The following is a 16071-nucleotide window of genomic DNA, read 5'->3' as shown; positions in this document are numbered from 1 at the left end:
AAGTGGGCGCTGCTGGCACGACGACATCAACACACTCCACATTCTCAGCTTTGACCTTGCTTGGTTTTACTACGTGAATAGAGCAGCGGGACTTTGAGGAATCCATTTCCTGCAAGGCCAGCTTTACTGCGGGGGGGTCTGTGATGTCACGACACAAGATGCCGGGGTGGGCGGGTGATGTACTGTATATTTAGTCTGGACGCTGGACAGTCATCGTTGGCTGAGTTACAAGCTACAGACGGTCAAAACAGTTTGTATGACAACATGAAGACTGATGGAATAATTTCAGGTTTATGTATCCCAGATCACAAGTTCCCAGAACAAACTAAATGTTTTCAAGCTGTTGATTTTGTCTCACAAAATGGTGTGACATTTTCAAGAAAAGAAGCAAACCAGATTTGAGGTAGAGAAGCTGTGAGCAGCAACATTTTTTAACTAATGAATTCTGAGTTCTGAATATTATGATTAATTTGGGGGATCATTTCAGTCAAGTCAACTTCCTGAAGTGTCAAGATGGCGTAAACACCATTCAAGGAGCCATTTTGTTTATATTATGCCAGGAAATGATATCACAGATAAGGAGATTGCTCAAGCCCAACATCGCAAACTGACTAGCCTACATTTAAATGCTGCGTATGGTGAAACATGGGGTTCAGTTTCTTGCTCAAGGACCCATGAATCCCTGTGACATTTCACAATTGCCACATTGACACATTTTTAAGAAATACTAAAAAATTCAAGACTTAAGAAATACATACTCAATCCACCAATTGAGCGAGGACTTGTTTTAAAAACGTACTGACACCACGCTGTCGAAACAAATTGGTGAAAAGAGCCTCTGCTGATCACTCTAAATTCATTTAGCACAGTGTAATGTCACTAAAGATGTCTAGAGTCAGTCCTGGAGATCTGTTTCGGATTTGGATTTGATCTGTATTACCAGATCAAGTGCAGATCCTTCTTCTGTGTGCGTTTCGTCCACTTAAGCATGCTAGTGTTGCAAAGCTGCTCTCCTGTACGACCGCATTGCATTATGCCTGGAAAAATCAGATAGTGGGAATGGCGAAAGGTTATTTGGTCGCAACTGTGCAAGTCACAACCAGATTGGCATAGTGAACAATTTCCCTCTGAAAGCCAAATAATCTGTTATCTCTCCTCTTTCTATCTTATTAGCAAAGAACAGTGAATATTTTTAGCCGCTGCTAACCGTCACTTTCACTGGTTACAAACTGTGGTCACATCAGCTGTTGCTAATTAACGCTAACTCTCTAAGCAATCAGATGACAGGCAGCTATCAGGTGTTTGTATGCCTCACTACCAATTTAAGGAGTCATATTCTCCCAGTTAAACTTCATGTGAATAATTTAAGATGATCAGTTTTGAAACAGAACTTTCAGTATCTGGATTAAGTTGTTCCTTAAACATACTGAGCACAATCAGTACTACAGCTGTTATTTATTTATCATATATTATGTGTTAGATGCATATCATCTGCTGATACGGATTTAGTTATTATTACAGTATAGCCTTCATTGGGATCTCTATCGCATTAGGCAAAGACAAGTATCAGGTTGGACTCAGCAATGGCAGTTACCCAATTTAAAAGGACTTGGGGAAAACAGTAGCACCTGGATGGCCATGCTGCTCTACATGTGTCTTGAACACTGCAGTAAATACTCCAGCTTCTTGAACTTCCAGACCAGACAGATGCACAGACTGAAGTTGACTGAAGCAGTAGTCGAGGTCAGTAGACTAAATGTGATGAAACTGGTGATTTTTAGGAGCACTGATGTGTGTCGATTTGTGTCATGGGACCTTTTTGAAGCTGAGTTCACATAACTGGATTGCAGCCCTGACACCCTGATTTTCAATTTTTTTGGAGATCACCACAAAAAGCCCCCAGATCAGACAAATCGGCACTCGCAAATCAGACCTCGGGTTGGGGAGAAATGCAACAAGCTACAGGCGATGAGAGCAGAAACAAGCCGGAGGGGTGGGGACTAATAATTTTACTAATTTTAATATTTTGAAATCAACACAAAAAATACTTGCATGCAAGGACTAGGAAACAAAACCAAATATTGTCATGTTTTTGACCAAATACCTCGATATCAATACTGGTGACTATCATTTTACTGTAAAGCAGCCTTTAAACCCGGAACGGACAACACTTATGCCATAGCAATATATAAAGATATCCTAAATCTAAGAAGATATAAAGTCTGATATCACCATAACAATAAAATATAAATATTTTGCCCTGGCCAGAAACCACATGAAACATGACAACAAATGCATCATGGCAAGCACTTCTTGGACTTCTGTAGAAATGGAGGAAAATATAGTTGTGCTTTGCAAGGAACACCGATGCCTTTTCATCTCCTGGATCACTTCTTGTAAGATCTTTTAATGGTTGACTCCTTGCCATTGATCAGTCATGTAGTTTGCCAACCACGACGACTTTGAGGTTGTCTGATTACAAGACAGAAAGCCTGTGAACACTACAGCAATCTGGTGACTCTGAACGTCATGTAATGTGACCAAGGCATAAGGTGTGATTTGGTCAGGATGGAGAGCATTAGTCAACAGTGTCCCACGGTAAGAAAGCCTCAGAGTACATTCATTAGCTGATCGTTGTTCATTCCACACGATATCACTGTAGCAACGAAAATAGAGACATCATGTAATGGAAAAGGCACTCTGTGTGTGTGTGTGTGTGTGAGACCTATCCCTGTGGTGCTGAGTCAATATTTCAGAGGAAGTAGGACCCCGGGGGACATACTTACCCCCAGTTACTGGAGAGTCACTTGAGCGTCTATTGACTCCTCCAGAGCACGCACACACACACACACACACACACACACACACACACACACACACACACACACACACACACACACACACACACACACACACACACACACACACAGAGTGTACAGGGAAGTTCAGCCAAGCACAGACTGCTTCATGCATTCAGTGTCTGACCTGTGTCAGCTGAGTCTACAATTAAAAAAACCCACAAAGTCACCGAGCTCCTGTGTGTCTGCAGCTGCTGATTTTCTGGTGAGATGTGTGTTTGTCAGTGCAGCACGCTCACCTCAGGCTGGCACAGAAATACAAACAGCTGTCACTTATCAGAATGAGAATATGACATGACAGGAGGGTGTTTTCTGGCTAAAATAAAAAATCCATCCCTCCGACGCTCATCCTCTCTACAGGCTGTAAACTGAGGTGACAGCGAGTGCTATCGGTGCCCCTTAACTTTGTAAAATGTTGAGACTGGTCAGCTCTGAAATCACTCAGGACTCACTTTTTCATATTCAACCGGCTTCAGTGTAATAATCCTTTATTAACTCCTCTCAACGTGTGTTTTCCAGCTTAAATTGGCTTGGAATTTTACTTGAGGTGAATCTGAAAGTCAACATGAAGACAGAAGCTGCAATGGACTCAGTTTAGTGTTTTGCAATGTGCCTTTCATTGAGCTTCCACACGCATATCCACAAAATAAATGCAAGGAGTTGACTTAACCATCTGGAGTAACTGGAGTATAGTGTATGGCTCGAGGACACGTGGCTATCTGGACAGAAGGAGCCAGGGATCGAACTGCCATCAATGGGATTACTGTACGATGATCAATCTGCTGAGTCACATATGCCAAAGTTGATGGAATCAGATCATTTCTTAAAAGTTAACTTAAGTGACTTAAAAACATTAACAGTAGTAGCAAATTATTCATTTACTTACAGTAATTTGATACATATTTCCTGACCTAAAATGCCATTTACGTGTATACGGAAGGCCAAAAAGGAATAGAAAAGGCTTTGTTTTAAGAAATATCCTCGTATGTGTGTGCAAGACCTAAATGTATCAAATCCACCTATCAATATATCTTCGACTGTGATTAAGGATTATTTTCATTATTAGTTAATCTCACTAATAACTGATTGATCATTTCATCTGTAATTTGGCAGATAACTGTGATCAATGTCCTTCAGGGGTGACGTCGTGGAGCAGCTTGTTTTCATCTGACCAACAGTCCAAACCCAAAGATATTCAGTTTACCATCGTATAAGGCAAATATGTCACAAATCACAATTGAGGGGCTCGGACTAGGAAATGTTTGCTGGATTCTAAATTCATCCGTCTACTTTATTGTCATGATCATTATAACTGGCAGCTTCTATTACCTTTTACATGATCTGTTATTAAGGATTTTATGATTGTCGCAGGCATACTGTGCTAAAAAAAAAAGAGAAGATTTTCTCCAAAGCGAAGACACAGCAGACTATGTGAGAGCAGAGGGAGAAGAACAATTCACCAAAACAGGAACTGAGAAACAAATTGACCTTTGTCACAAACGCTAAACTGTGCTGAGCGACAGGCTGCAGCTTCTTGTTTTTTTGACTGAACATTACACAATATTAGCAAGAAAAATGAACACCTTTCCACACATAAGCCTCAACATGTGAGGGTTCAGTTTTCTGAGTGATGAGCAGTTTTAGCATCCTTTATTGTGTGAAGATTTGTTTTGCTTTTCTCGGTTTCACTTCATCCTTAATTGAACTGAATCCGGTCATCACTGAATATCTTTTGCGCGCACAGATATTCCCGGCAGGGCAGGTGACCTTCCAGTCTGTTTCTCTGCCCTCTGGCTCTTCCGTCACCACCCTGCGAACTGGCCTGTTTGTTGACATGAAACACCGGCTACAAAAGGACAAGGGGGAGAGCGATGTGTCTGTATGGGAAAGGAATGCCACACGCATACCGCCCACGCACAAAACACAACCGGCCGGCCACATATCAGCGGCACTGACCACTGCTACCGACTGCAAAACATGCACGCTGTGAGGGAATGAAACAAAAATGCGTGGCTGCAAATACGCATGCAGATACAAAAACACACACTTCTGTAAATACAGTACACACTCTCTCACTCTCACACACACACACACACATACACACACAGGCTTGTTGCGCTGGACAGGTCAAGCTCTTCTAACCTGTTTTTCCAGCTTACACTGGGGCCCTGTGCAGACAGATCTACTCTGATCTTAAGGGACAGTAGGGCTGTAAAGTAACTACTGAAATGGTTATATTTTTGTTTTGTAGATTAGTTAGATTGCTGATTGTTTTAGAAACAAAACTACTTCAATGCATCTCATGACGAGACGCTCACCACTTTTGGCTACAGCAGAGATGGTGCCATGTTTAAGTGGAATTCCAGTGTTTTTCAAACCTGGGTCTTTGTTTACATGTTTAGGTGTGTAAATGATTACAGCTGTTGCGTCATCTAGATTGCTGAAATCAGCAAAATATTCTTAAGATTACTTTTAGTACTGACAACCTCTTGATTATTTTCTCAATTGAATCATTGTTTAGTCTATCAAATGTCAGACAATTCTGAAACAGGTCCATCAAAGTTTCCCCGGGCCCAGGTGACTTCTTGGAGTGGCGTTTTTCTGACCCACAGTCCAAAAACGATATTCGAAAAAGATAACAAACCAGATATTCAGTTCAAAAAAGTCGATACCAACAGGGTTTAACATTAATGATTTTTTCTCTTGCACGCCTGGACAAGTTCGTAGTAAATAATAAAGCTAATTGTCATGTTTAGGCTGCAGTCACACATACACAAAATTAACATTCGCCTCTCGTTCACTCCCATTCTGTGTCTGCAAAGGGGCAACAAAATATTAGTGTCTGGTTGCTAAGCAAATCCGCATCTCTGCTTCGCCTGGATTTCAACATTGGGGAACTACAAGACAACAAACCAGCACACTGAGTTTTGTGTGTCTCACATCCTGCACTGCGCACATACAGCACCGGCAGGCAATTTTCATTCGTCTGCATTCACAGATGTGTGACCGCAGCCTTAATCTTTATTCAAGTAAATACATGAGAACAAGGAAACCGTGTGTCATACATGCAAGGTAACAACATCATTTCATATCCAAAATGTTACTAGTTTCTAGGATAATTTAAATTTTCATTGCACTTCAGCTCATTCACATATTATCGTGAGTGCCAGATTGGAACTGGGCATGTGCAACTCTCAACAGAGAAGCAAGCGAGATGGCTCACTCCTTAGCTACAGCTCCGGAGAAAACAGTGTTTATTTCTTTTTGACCACTTAAGGCAAGAGAGTTGCTAGATTTACTAGCCCAACGTGGCACATTACTTCAATCAGGTCCAAAACTTTAAATAATACTAACTACCATAATGATAATATGCCCATTCAATCTCAAACTAAAACACCTCCAGCCCAATCTGTTCATCCAAAATAGTTTTTAGAATGAGAGGAATCCTACTACTAAGTACATAATAGGTTCAGTGTTATGTAATGTGATGTGTAGCAAAACCTCAGCTCAAACAAAGACACGAAGCTGTGTGTGTTGTGTTTGGGACATCCAGTCATTTCTGCTGAGCTGCTCTTTCTTCATGCTGACTGATATCATTATGGCGCACAGTCTGGAAGTGTTGAAGTGACACACACAAAACACACACACACACACTAAGTTGAAGTAGAGAGGGCTGCAACTGCACGGTCAGCACTTCAAGTTTACAACAGTGACACAGGAAGAGACAGAGAGAGAAGCAGCAGGCGGCTGATAAGAATGTAGAGAGAATCAGAGAGACAATTGGCTGCTACTGATTACCAGCTGCTGTTCGTACTGAGTGTTGATGAAGGATCGTGTAGTCCAGCTACACCCACATCTGGTGTCTGCGCCAGTTCCACAAAGCACTGATACATCTAAGGCTGCACGTAATGATCATTGCGGTGTAATATAGCCATGATTATCATCTTAAAGTTGCACATTTTTTTAAGCCAGCATGCTCAAGAAGTCCCAACAAAAAACTCCATCTGGTGAATAAGATTCATTAGGATTCATTATCACTCTATTTATTGTTTTATAATTGCCTTAAACATTTTAGGAATTTTTAATCAGAACCATGTAAAAGTTACAAAGAATATGCTATGATAAAAATACACTTCTTGTAGAAAGACAAATATTCTTTGTAGCCTAAAAATAGTAACAATGTGAGAATACACAGTATTTTCTTAGCTGGCACTGAATAATTTTAAGAGATGAAAAAAATGATCAGTCTGTTTAGCTGACACAGAAAGATTTAGCATATTTTTAAGACAAGTGTTTCCAGTTTTGTCATACGCAAGTGAGAAAATAAAACCTAATCAATCCTCCAGTTTTTATCTCCCGTGAATAAAATCAGAGCACTACAGACAGAGAAGTCAGCTGACGGGAGCGTGTTAACGCTGTGTGACACCTGAGGGGTTGTCTCTTTAAAATAGAAAGTCAAATATTCATTGACACTCATAAGAAAATGGCAGAGGATGCTTTTGAGAGCTGGCTGGCAGGTGCGTTGGCAGGTAAGTAGCAGCTAGTTCTGCTAACCTTTCAGGCATTACTGCTGCTAACTTGTTTGACAGGGACAGAACAAATCACTAGTGACCCCTACATGAAGACACAAAATCTTATTTATCTTTCTTTAAGTTCATTTTAGTTCAAAATCAACACCTCTTTAGCCATTTTAGATTGATAGACTTTTTTGAGGATGCAAGACTTTACTGATGCCAATCTGACCTAAAGCTAATGTTTAAAAGACAAACAGAGGCACAACAAAAAAAAGATACCACACCCACCTCTACACTTCTCCATCTCTGTTTGTGTCCAACACACTTCAGCTCTTGTTGTTTGAAATGCTAACCCTCACCCTAAAGTCAAAGTTTTATTATTTACATTATTATAAAACTGAAAACAATGTAACTTGTGTCATGATTCTCACATTGAAAACGTCAGATCAGATCAGCAGGGTTGTATCAGGAGGCCAGTGTCTTTATTTTAGAAATGGCAGAAGTCTGAAATCCTATTTGAGCTTGATAATAATAGGATGACATTTATTTTTGGTATTACAGAAACATATTTCCTGACAACATTTTGGAAAACGACCTTCTGAAGACAGGAATCATGGACTCTGTCCTAAATTCAAAATTACTGCCAAAGTGATGTTGTTAGGTCTGTATGACAATGACAATGAAGATGGGGAACAACAAGTAAAACAAAATGTAATGACTGAAAGGCTGTAATCATTTGAGAAGCAAACACTGATGTATACCTGCTGGAGACACTAACATCAATATTAGCCTGCTGGAGAGGCTACCATCGATGTAAGCCTTAAATTTCCCAGATCATGTTTTAATAATCTTTAATAATATGTATCCTCTCTTCCAACAACACAATGAATGCCTCTGACTCATCAAAGCTAAGTGAGACAGCTGTCTTCAAGGACACAGGCAGTGTCCTGTACATTCAAAAGGCCAGTTTATACTTGAACTGAATGCCGAATGCATGGTGTAGGCTCTACGTAGGTAAGACACAGCCATGGTATGAGATTTTCACAGCAAGACACCCATTTCTGAAAATATAATATTACAAAAATTATGAATATCAGTTATAATGACCCTCTTTGAAACTTTAACTTCTGTAATGAGGCCCATACAGAACCAATGAGCAAATATGGGGAGTGGATAATAGTTCAGAAGAGCTCTCTGAACTCCTGAACCTTTAACAATTAACAAAACAAAGCAAGGTGCCTCCCATGTTTTCACTTTACTGGCACACCTCCAGCTCTAATGTAAAAGTAAAGACTGTCAGTATTTTATCGCAGAGTTACTGAAATTGCTCTGTTCTAGATAGTCAAAACAAAAAAGGAAGAATGAGGAACAGAAGAAACAGGATATCTGGAGGTAAAGATGGAAGTGAGAAAGAGGGAAAGAGAGACACACCCATTACACAAAAGGAGGAGTGGAGATTCAGGTCTGCCCTGTAACAACCGCCTTATCGGACTGAGATTGGGTAATCTAATACTCAAGATTGTAAAACTATGTTCTTCAATACTTAAAAAAAAGGGAGGCAGCCAAAATAAATATTGGTGGTCCTCAGCTTCTCAGGGGTCAGGTTCACTGTTAGGATTTGGGTTAAAGGTTGAGATTAAAACTGAGATTAGGTTTAGGTTAGAGTTCAGGCAAGGGTCTGCGTAAGGAATGCAGTAAATGTCAAAATACAACTGTGCAAATCCATGTATGTGTGTGTGTGTCACAAGCATTAGTGTAGAGGTGTGTGTAAATGTGTGTGTGTTTGTACTTAATACATAGTGAGGACTGCAAGTTTTTAACCACAGAGTTTACCTTCAAAGTGCAGTTTGAAGGTTTGCACTTGGTTTTCTTCATTCAACCCCGTATAATCCTACATCTTCCTATGTCTCTATTGAAGGGCTGACAATTAACAAGGCCGTGGCAAAGTGGGGATACATACATACATCAACCCTATATTGGTTAAAATTAGGTTCAGGTTGAGGTTAGGGTTTGGGATGGGGTTAAGCATTTAGTTGTGATAATTTAACGGGCAATATGTAAGAAGTTTAATTGAAAACATTTTCTAAAAATAAAAACAGTCATTAAAGACATTATGATGTCTATGAATTGTGTTGCAAAGGTATCTACTTAGGTTAGGATCCTAACCAGCTAGCCCTGGCCCATCCCGGTCCAAAGTTCCTGCACTAGCATTGTAAACACTTACACTCCCCTGGTCCCTGAGGGTTATATAGCACCATATATTGCACCTTTAAGGTAAAGGAAAGGGGGGAGGGGTCGGTTATGATGTATAGAAGTACAAGTACGTGTTTGTGTGTGTGTGTGTGTGTGTGTGTGTGTGTCTCTGGGTACAAAGGTTACTGAGGCCAGCCTGTGAGGACACATGACAAAGTGACTAGTTAAGAATTGCTTAAATAAAGAAAGAAACCAGGTTGTTTCCTAACTGTAGTCAAAGCTGCTCTTCTTTCTGCTCTACAGTACAACATTTCACTGCATATGAGTTCTGACACAATGGTGGGCAAAGTACATGTATTAACTAAACTCCTCTTTCTTTCTAATAAGCGAAGCGCTGTGTACAAAACATTCGGGTAGCAGCTTGACATTTTTAGCTACCGCTGACAGTCAAGGTCACCTGCTAAAATGACAAACATTGCTAGCAGTGGGTCAAATCAGCTGTCACTAATAACAGTTAAATCTGTGAGAAAGTTGATGAGGGGCCAAACTACACTTGGCTGAAGTACAGCTAAAGTGCTTACTGCAAGTGCCTGTGCTCAGCCAAAGAGTGTTTGCGAAGGAGGAAGCTCCACTCTGTAACACCAGTGTACACTCACGAGTGGACTGAGTGATATTGTAGCTATCACAACACTAACGTTTAGTTTAATGTAACTTGATTGGACTCTGTATTAAACAGACACACAATATTAAAGAACTGAGATCTGGGCCATAATAAAACTTGGTTGGGACATCTCTAAAAGAAAACAGCAAAAATATTCAAAGATTTTCGATAGCTTTTACAAAAAATGTACTCATTTAATTCCCCTAAATAACAAGCTTTTTTCCAGCAATTTCAACGGCATCTCAGTCTGAGTTGGATTGTTCACACTAAACTTTCATTTTTAATTAATCTCTCAATTATTTATTCAGTTCATTTATTAATTATCCGGTCTACATAATTCCAGAAAACACTGAAAAAACAGGTTTCCAGAGCCCGAGGTGCTGTGGTTAAACCTGCTTGTTCTGTCTCACAGACGTTCCAAAATCCAAAATTTTCCATTTTCAATCATGAGAGAAAAGCAGCAAGTCTTTGCATTTAAGAAGAATGGTTGACATTTTTCCCATGACAAATGACAACTTCTTGACTGTCCACATTGTTGTTAGTTCACTTTCTGTTTAATCAATGTTCCTACAGTTATCATCTCACTGTGTCTGAAAGGGTTGTTGTGAATTCCTCGAACTGAACCAAAAAGTCGAATCACTTGTTGGCTTGCTAAATTTCACTGAAACCTGTTGAGAAGTTTTGTTTAAAGATATACTGCTACCTCTCAGAAAAACGGTCATTAAAACGTAGCACACATAATCGGGTCTTAAAGACTGGGTGGGGTGGTCAGATAAGTGCCACAACACTGATAAACAGCAGACAATGCAGACGGTGCTGACAACCACAAACAAAACACAAGCTGGTTAATTTCCTGAGAGGCTCAAAGTGTTTGAGGTTCAACTGGAATGTTGGTCTTAACCTTTAAGTCCTAAACCTTGCCTCCTGACTCACATCCAATCTCTTGTAGCTTCACAAATTATATTAGTAGTGCAGATATTGCCTTTGATATTGCATTTCAAAACAAGACATTCAAGTCTTGTCACTTAAATATTATTTTGCCGTTACAAGAAAAAAAGTAAGTGTTTCAAATCTCATAGTGGCATAAACCAAATAGCCCAGGGGCCGAGGGAATGTATCTTATGGTTACATGACCAGGCAACAGTGGAAAGCAGCTGATCGTATATCTCATCAGACTACATCCAGAAGACGTTGAACCGGTTTTAAAAAGTCTTAATCATTACCATTCTGATTTAGACTGAATTTCTCACCAAGTTGCTTGGAGTGAGACATCTCACTTCTATCTCATCTCTGTTGAGAGCTGCACATGCGCAGTACCTGTAAGCCCATCACAGTCTCTCAAAGCCCCACCAGCCAGATTCAAATGTATTGTTTTGTCAAAAGGAAAAAAAAGCATCCAAAAACCAGAGGCATGTGGTTCATATCATAGAAGACCAAGAAAACCACCAAATATTAACATTTCACAAGCCAGAATCTGTGAATTTTAAATGACTGCTATGTCAATTATCACAATAGTTGCCAATAATTCTTGGAAATCAGCTAGTCATTTAATTTTATGTTCAGCTCAATGTTATTTCGCAAGTTTTTGACAAAATGGCCAAAATAGTTGCACTGAGGAATAAAATTGAAAAGGATGTTTTCAAAAGGACAGTGTTTAAGCTGCACCTTCTTAATTATAACTATCAATAAGAAAAAACTAAGACATAAAAGCACAAATAAAGACTGTCGTGCATGTTTTTGTCTTGATCCTTTCCTTTTATTCTTTCAGGGAGGCAGACTCCCTGATGCCATAATGTAGGCTAATGTAACACACTACTTGAGGGTACAACATGTGACAGTCTGTTGACAGAGTGTAATGTGCCTCCAGTGAATTCATGGTTCACTTGTGTTTGTGTGTTTTCTAAATGATGCCTGAAGTCCAGTCTGCATGAACTTAAACCTAGATGAGAGGCAAACATTGGCACTGTCAACATTTTATAATCACTTTAAATTAAAAGATGAACCAGAAGTCATTTGAGTAAATCTCAGTTTGTTTTACATCTTGAACTGTTATTATTATCCATAATCCACACCCTCTTATATAAATAAACTTTCCTTACTTACATATTTTCTCCTTTTCTTTGATGTCTGCTGATTCTATTTCCTGCAATGACAGTCAGCCTGTCATTAAAAATTTAACTCATCTAATAAGGTCACCTCATAGACCATCTGAAAGGTCACATCTTGTTGACTGAACAGGCTGGTGCACACTGTGAAGGAGAATGTCAGAGTAAACAGTATCGATAACTTCCATTGCTATCAATTCTGAAGGGAACTTGAGCTCAAATCTTTGGCTGACGGAGAGGATTTGATTATAGAAACCCGTGGGTACACACACCAACTCTGTTGGATGCCATCACCATGGTAACCGATGCCAAGCGGCAAGTGAGAGGAACTTGAGATGTGAGCGGGGAGTCAGGTCAGCGAGGAGGCCCAGCAGGCCAATCAAGCTGGAGGCTGACATGCTCAAAAGAAAGTGTTTGACAATCTTTTGGAATCAAGTACTCATTACCATCTTTTTTGCACTACTTGGAAGATTATCTGTCAATCAATCAGTGTCAGGAAGCGATTATTGTATCTTTACATTTTATTTCCTGTGGATGTTCTTGTCTTTGCCTGTTTGGTAACAGACACTGTTGCTGATCATGCCAGTTTAATTTAAAAAAAACTAAATGATCATGATTTCTCAAGTTAAAGGATGCTCGATGATGATGTAAAGACAAATAGCAAGAAATAGATAAGATCTGCTTTCACATGCATCCAGCTAAGAGAGACTTCAAAGACCCTCCACAGCTGCATATCAACCCTGTAATTCTTTACTAAATACATTGCGCAGTCTCATCTATAAATGAAGTGCCACTCAAACTTAGAGAGATTCGTTTCCGCTGTTTCCAGGAGCGAGAACTAAAGTACAGCTTATGGATCTTTCCCCTCTTCTTCATCTCCACTCATTACAGTTGAGTACATTTAAAAGATTCTCGACCCATTCTTCTGATACGGAGAAATCTACGGTACACTCATTCTTAAAAGACCATATGCTGCTTTAGGAGGAAAAGCCACGTTGTTCACAGCTTGGTCAGCCTCCTGGAGTACTGACCTGCAGATTTGAACATTTTACTTTGAAGGTATCAGATTTCTTTGGAGTAAAAGCCACTTGACATGATTGTTTTCACAAAAACTATTGTAACAGATTTCATAAACTGACTTCAAGTCAAGATGCTGACTAGATGGACTGCACTGATCCGACTGAAATTATCTGCTTGATTTTAGCGCGACAAACCACTAAAAGCATTTCGAATAAGAGAGTCCACAACGCCAGAGATGTTGGTTATATGACACATATCCGGCCCCTTCGTCCCCAAAAAGCCGATCATCTACTTTATAACAGCCAAACTGAACAGACATGTCAGCCAATCGTGCTGTTGCACTGATGCAAAGTTTCAGCCGATTTGGTGCGGCTGCAGACTGACTTTGACTAAGCACAGTAAAGAAGGGTATCGCGCTAATCCACAGGATTACCAGGGAAGGTGAGGTTATTCACACCTTCAACATTAAACTCCCAAATCTGTTATAGTGTTCTGGTGGGATGAGCTGACGACGTCACGTCAGGACTGAGCTGTGACTGAGCGGTGTTTGATGGCAGAAGATGCCCCCAACACATGATGTCACATCATCAGACTTGTCCCACCATATTCAGCCTCGAGCTCAATTTTTCTTGTCTCTTCGTTGATCTATGTGACAAAATATGAGGTTTCAGACTGTTCAAGACTAGATTTGTAAGACAGTTCATCTTGAAGGGAGGCCGTACGACATGAAGCAGTTGCCCAAAGCTTTGTAAAATGCTGCAGCAACCCTCGAGTGTTTGTCTCTTAATTTAGTGGAATTTGATCAAACTCAAATTAAAGTAATCACATGAGCAATATCCTTTCCACTGACATCTTAATCTGGTTAAATAGCAGAACCGGCAGTTAGCTTAAGTAATCTCTACTTAACTCTGAAATTGTTGTTTAATGAGAGACACTGAGGGCTTTCTTTATCACAATAACACTCAAACTCCACACAATACACAGCAACCAATACCATTTTTATACTGACATTAACAGGATATGGAGGTTTTATAAAACACAGGTAAACCTGGTTAAAAAAAATAGCCATGAATTTGCTGTTTTACTTCAGTCTCTCTTTTGAACTCAACGCAGACTGAGCGATGTTTGAGCGCTGCTTGAACAAGGAAGGCTTGAAAAAAATTCAAATGCCAACGTGCGTCACAGCATTGCACTGGAAAAACGGTGAAAATTTGTGTGTCCACCCAGGTGTCATGTTTCTATCACAGCTGATAGGAGCTGGAGCGACTGTGACTACTGCAGAGTCATATGACCCGGGAATCATGCCGATTGTTGCCTTTCCCACTGACAACAAAAGCCAAATGTTAGTGGGTTTCTTTGTCCAGTGTGAAAGGGGTATGTGTGTCATAACCACTTACAGTAAATTTCTCTGCCAAGCTCTGAGCCATGTGGACTGGTTTCAACTCTCTGTGTGTGTGGGCACTACAGCTTGTTGCCAAACCCTCCCACCAAGCCAGCCAAGCCTACGAAGACAAGCCGCAGAGCAGTTTCCTGGCCAAAAATGTCACAACGTGCCGTGCACCACCACTACAGTAACTCAAAAGTCAATCTACAGCAGCTGATCACAGATACGTTTACAGTAACGGTGACAGAAGTGAATTAAGAGACTGTTGTTCTGTTGGGGTGCATTTAGGGAGACAAAATCATACTGGCTCAAACATGGTGCTGATAGTGCAAACCAAGTTCAGTGAAGTTTTAACGTCTTACAGTCTAATACTTATGGACAGAAAGACAATCAGTCATTCCTCACCGTGCTGAGATAGAGACACAGCAAGTGTGTGTGCGTCTACTGTCTGTGACCTTGAGACGAGATGCCTGAGAAAGGAAAAATACATCCCTGCAGGGGATGGCGTCAGTGTGTGTGCGTCCTCCTGAGAGAGGGAGTGAGCACATTTGTGCGTATTTGTGTCTGGCTATGCGCACACGTGTGTGTGTGTGTGTGTGTGTGTGTGTGTGTGTGTGTGTGTGTGTGTGTGTGTGTGCGTGCGTGTGTGTGTGCATGTGCTGTAAGAGGAAATGCAGAAAGAGAGAAGCAAAACTGAGAAGTGTTTTTGATATCACCAATCACGAATCTGACGGTTACATTTGATTCCTGAAAAAGCCTCGTCACCATTATCAGCAGAGTAGGGCTGCATGATGCGGTTATATTGACAGATCTTGTAATATGATTCATGATTAGAGGGAATGACTAAAATGTCCACTAAAGAACCTAATAAAATCGTGATGGTGTGACATTTGTTGGGGTTTGTGTCAAACAAACGTGTTTTCTTACATCTGGAGAAAAATCTCAAATTTTATCTTCATCAAAAAGTTCTTAGTGATTTGGAGATTGCACTTAACCATAATGCAATTTCGACAGCATGTCGATGAACTGACCGGCCCCACAGCAGAGTCATTTGGACTGTATTTCCTTACCTTGTTAAGTGTTAAGTGACTTTAGACTTTAAGAAACAAACGTACCTTCTCTGTGCCAACACCTGCCAAGGATGTCGACAGGCTGACCTTTGGAAAGACTTCCTGCCTAACAACAGCTTCAAACCTAAAACTAACACATCTTAGATATCAAATATCTCACAATGAGTAGGAGTCGTGTAATGTCAGTTTCACTGCGACACGGTCAACTTCACCCTGACACTCTGGATAACAATAGTAAACACTGTAGGGTTTTTTCTATACCATGT

At 40.3% G+C, this 16071-nt stretch overlaps 1 protein-coding gene across 1 annotated transcript in view; it reads right to left on the bottom strand.

Moving 5' to 3' along the window:
• LOC140996313 (metal transporter CNNM4) overlaps positions 1–16071 on the bottom strand; it is a 46937-nt gene that overhangs the window by 29059 nt on the left and 1807 nt on the right. The window lies entirely within an intron of this gene.

The sequence above is a fragment of the Pagrus major genome, chromosome 5, assembly GCF_040436345.1.
Source record: "Pagrus major chromosome 5, Pma_NU_1.0".
Lineage (NCBI taxonomy): Eukaryota > Metazoa > Chordata > Actinopteri > Spariformes > Sparidae > Pagrus > Pagrus major.
The sequence above is the reverse complement of the archived record's forward strand: the minus strand, read 5'-3'. Positions and strand labels throughout refer to the sequence as shown.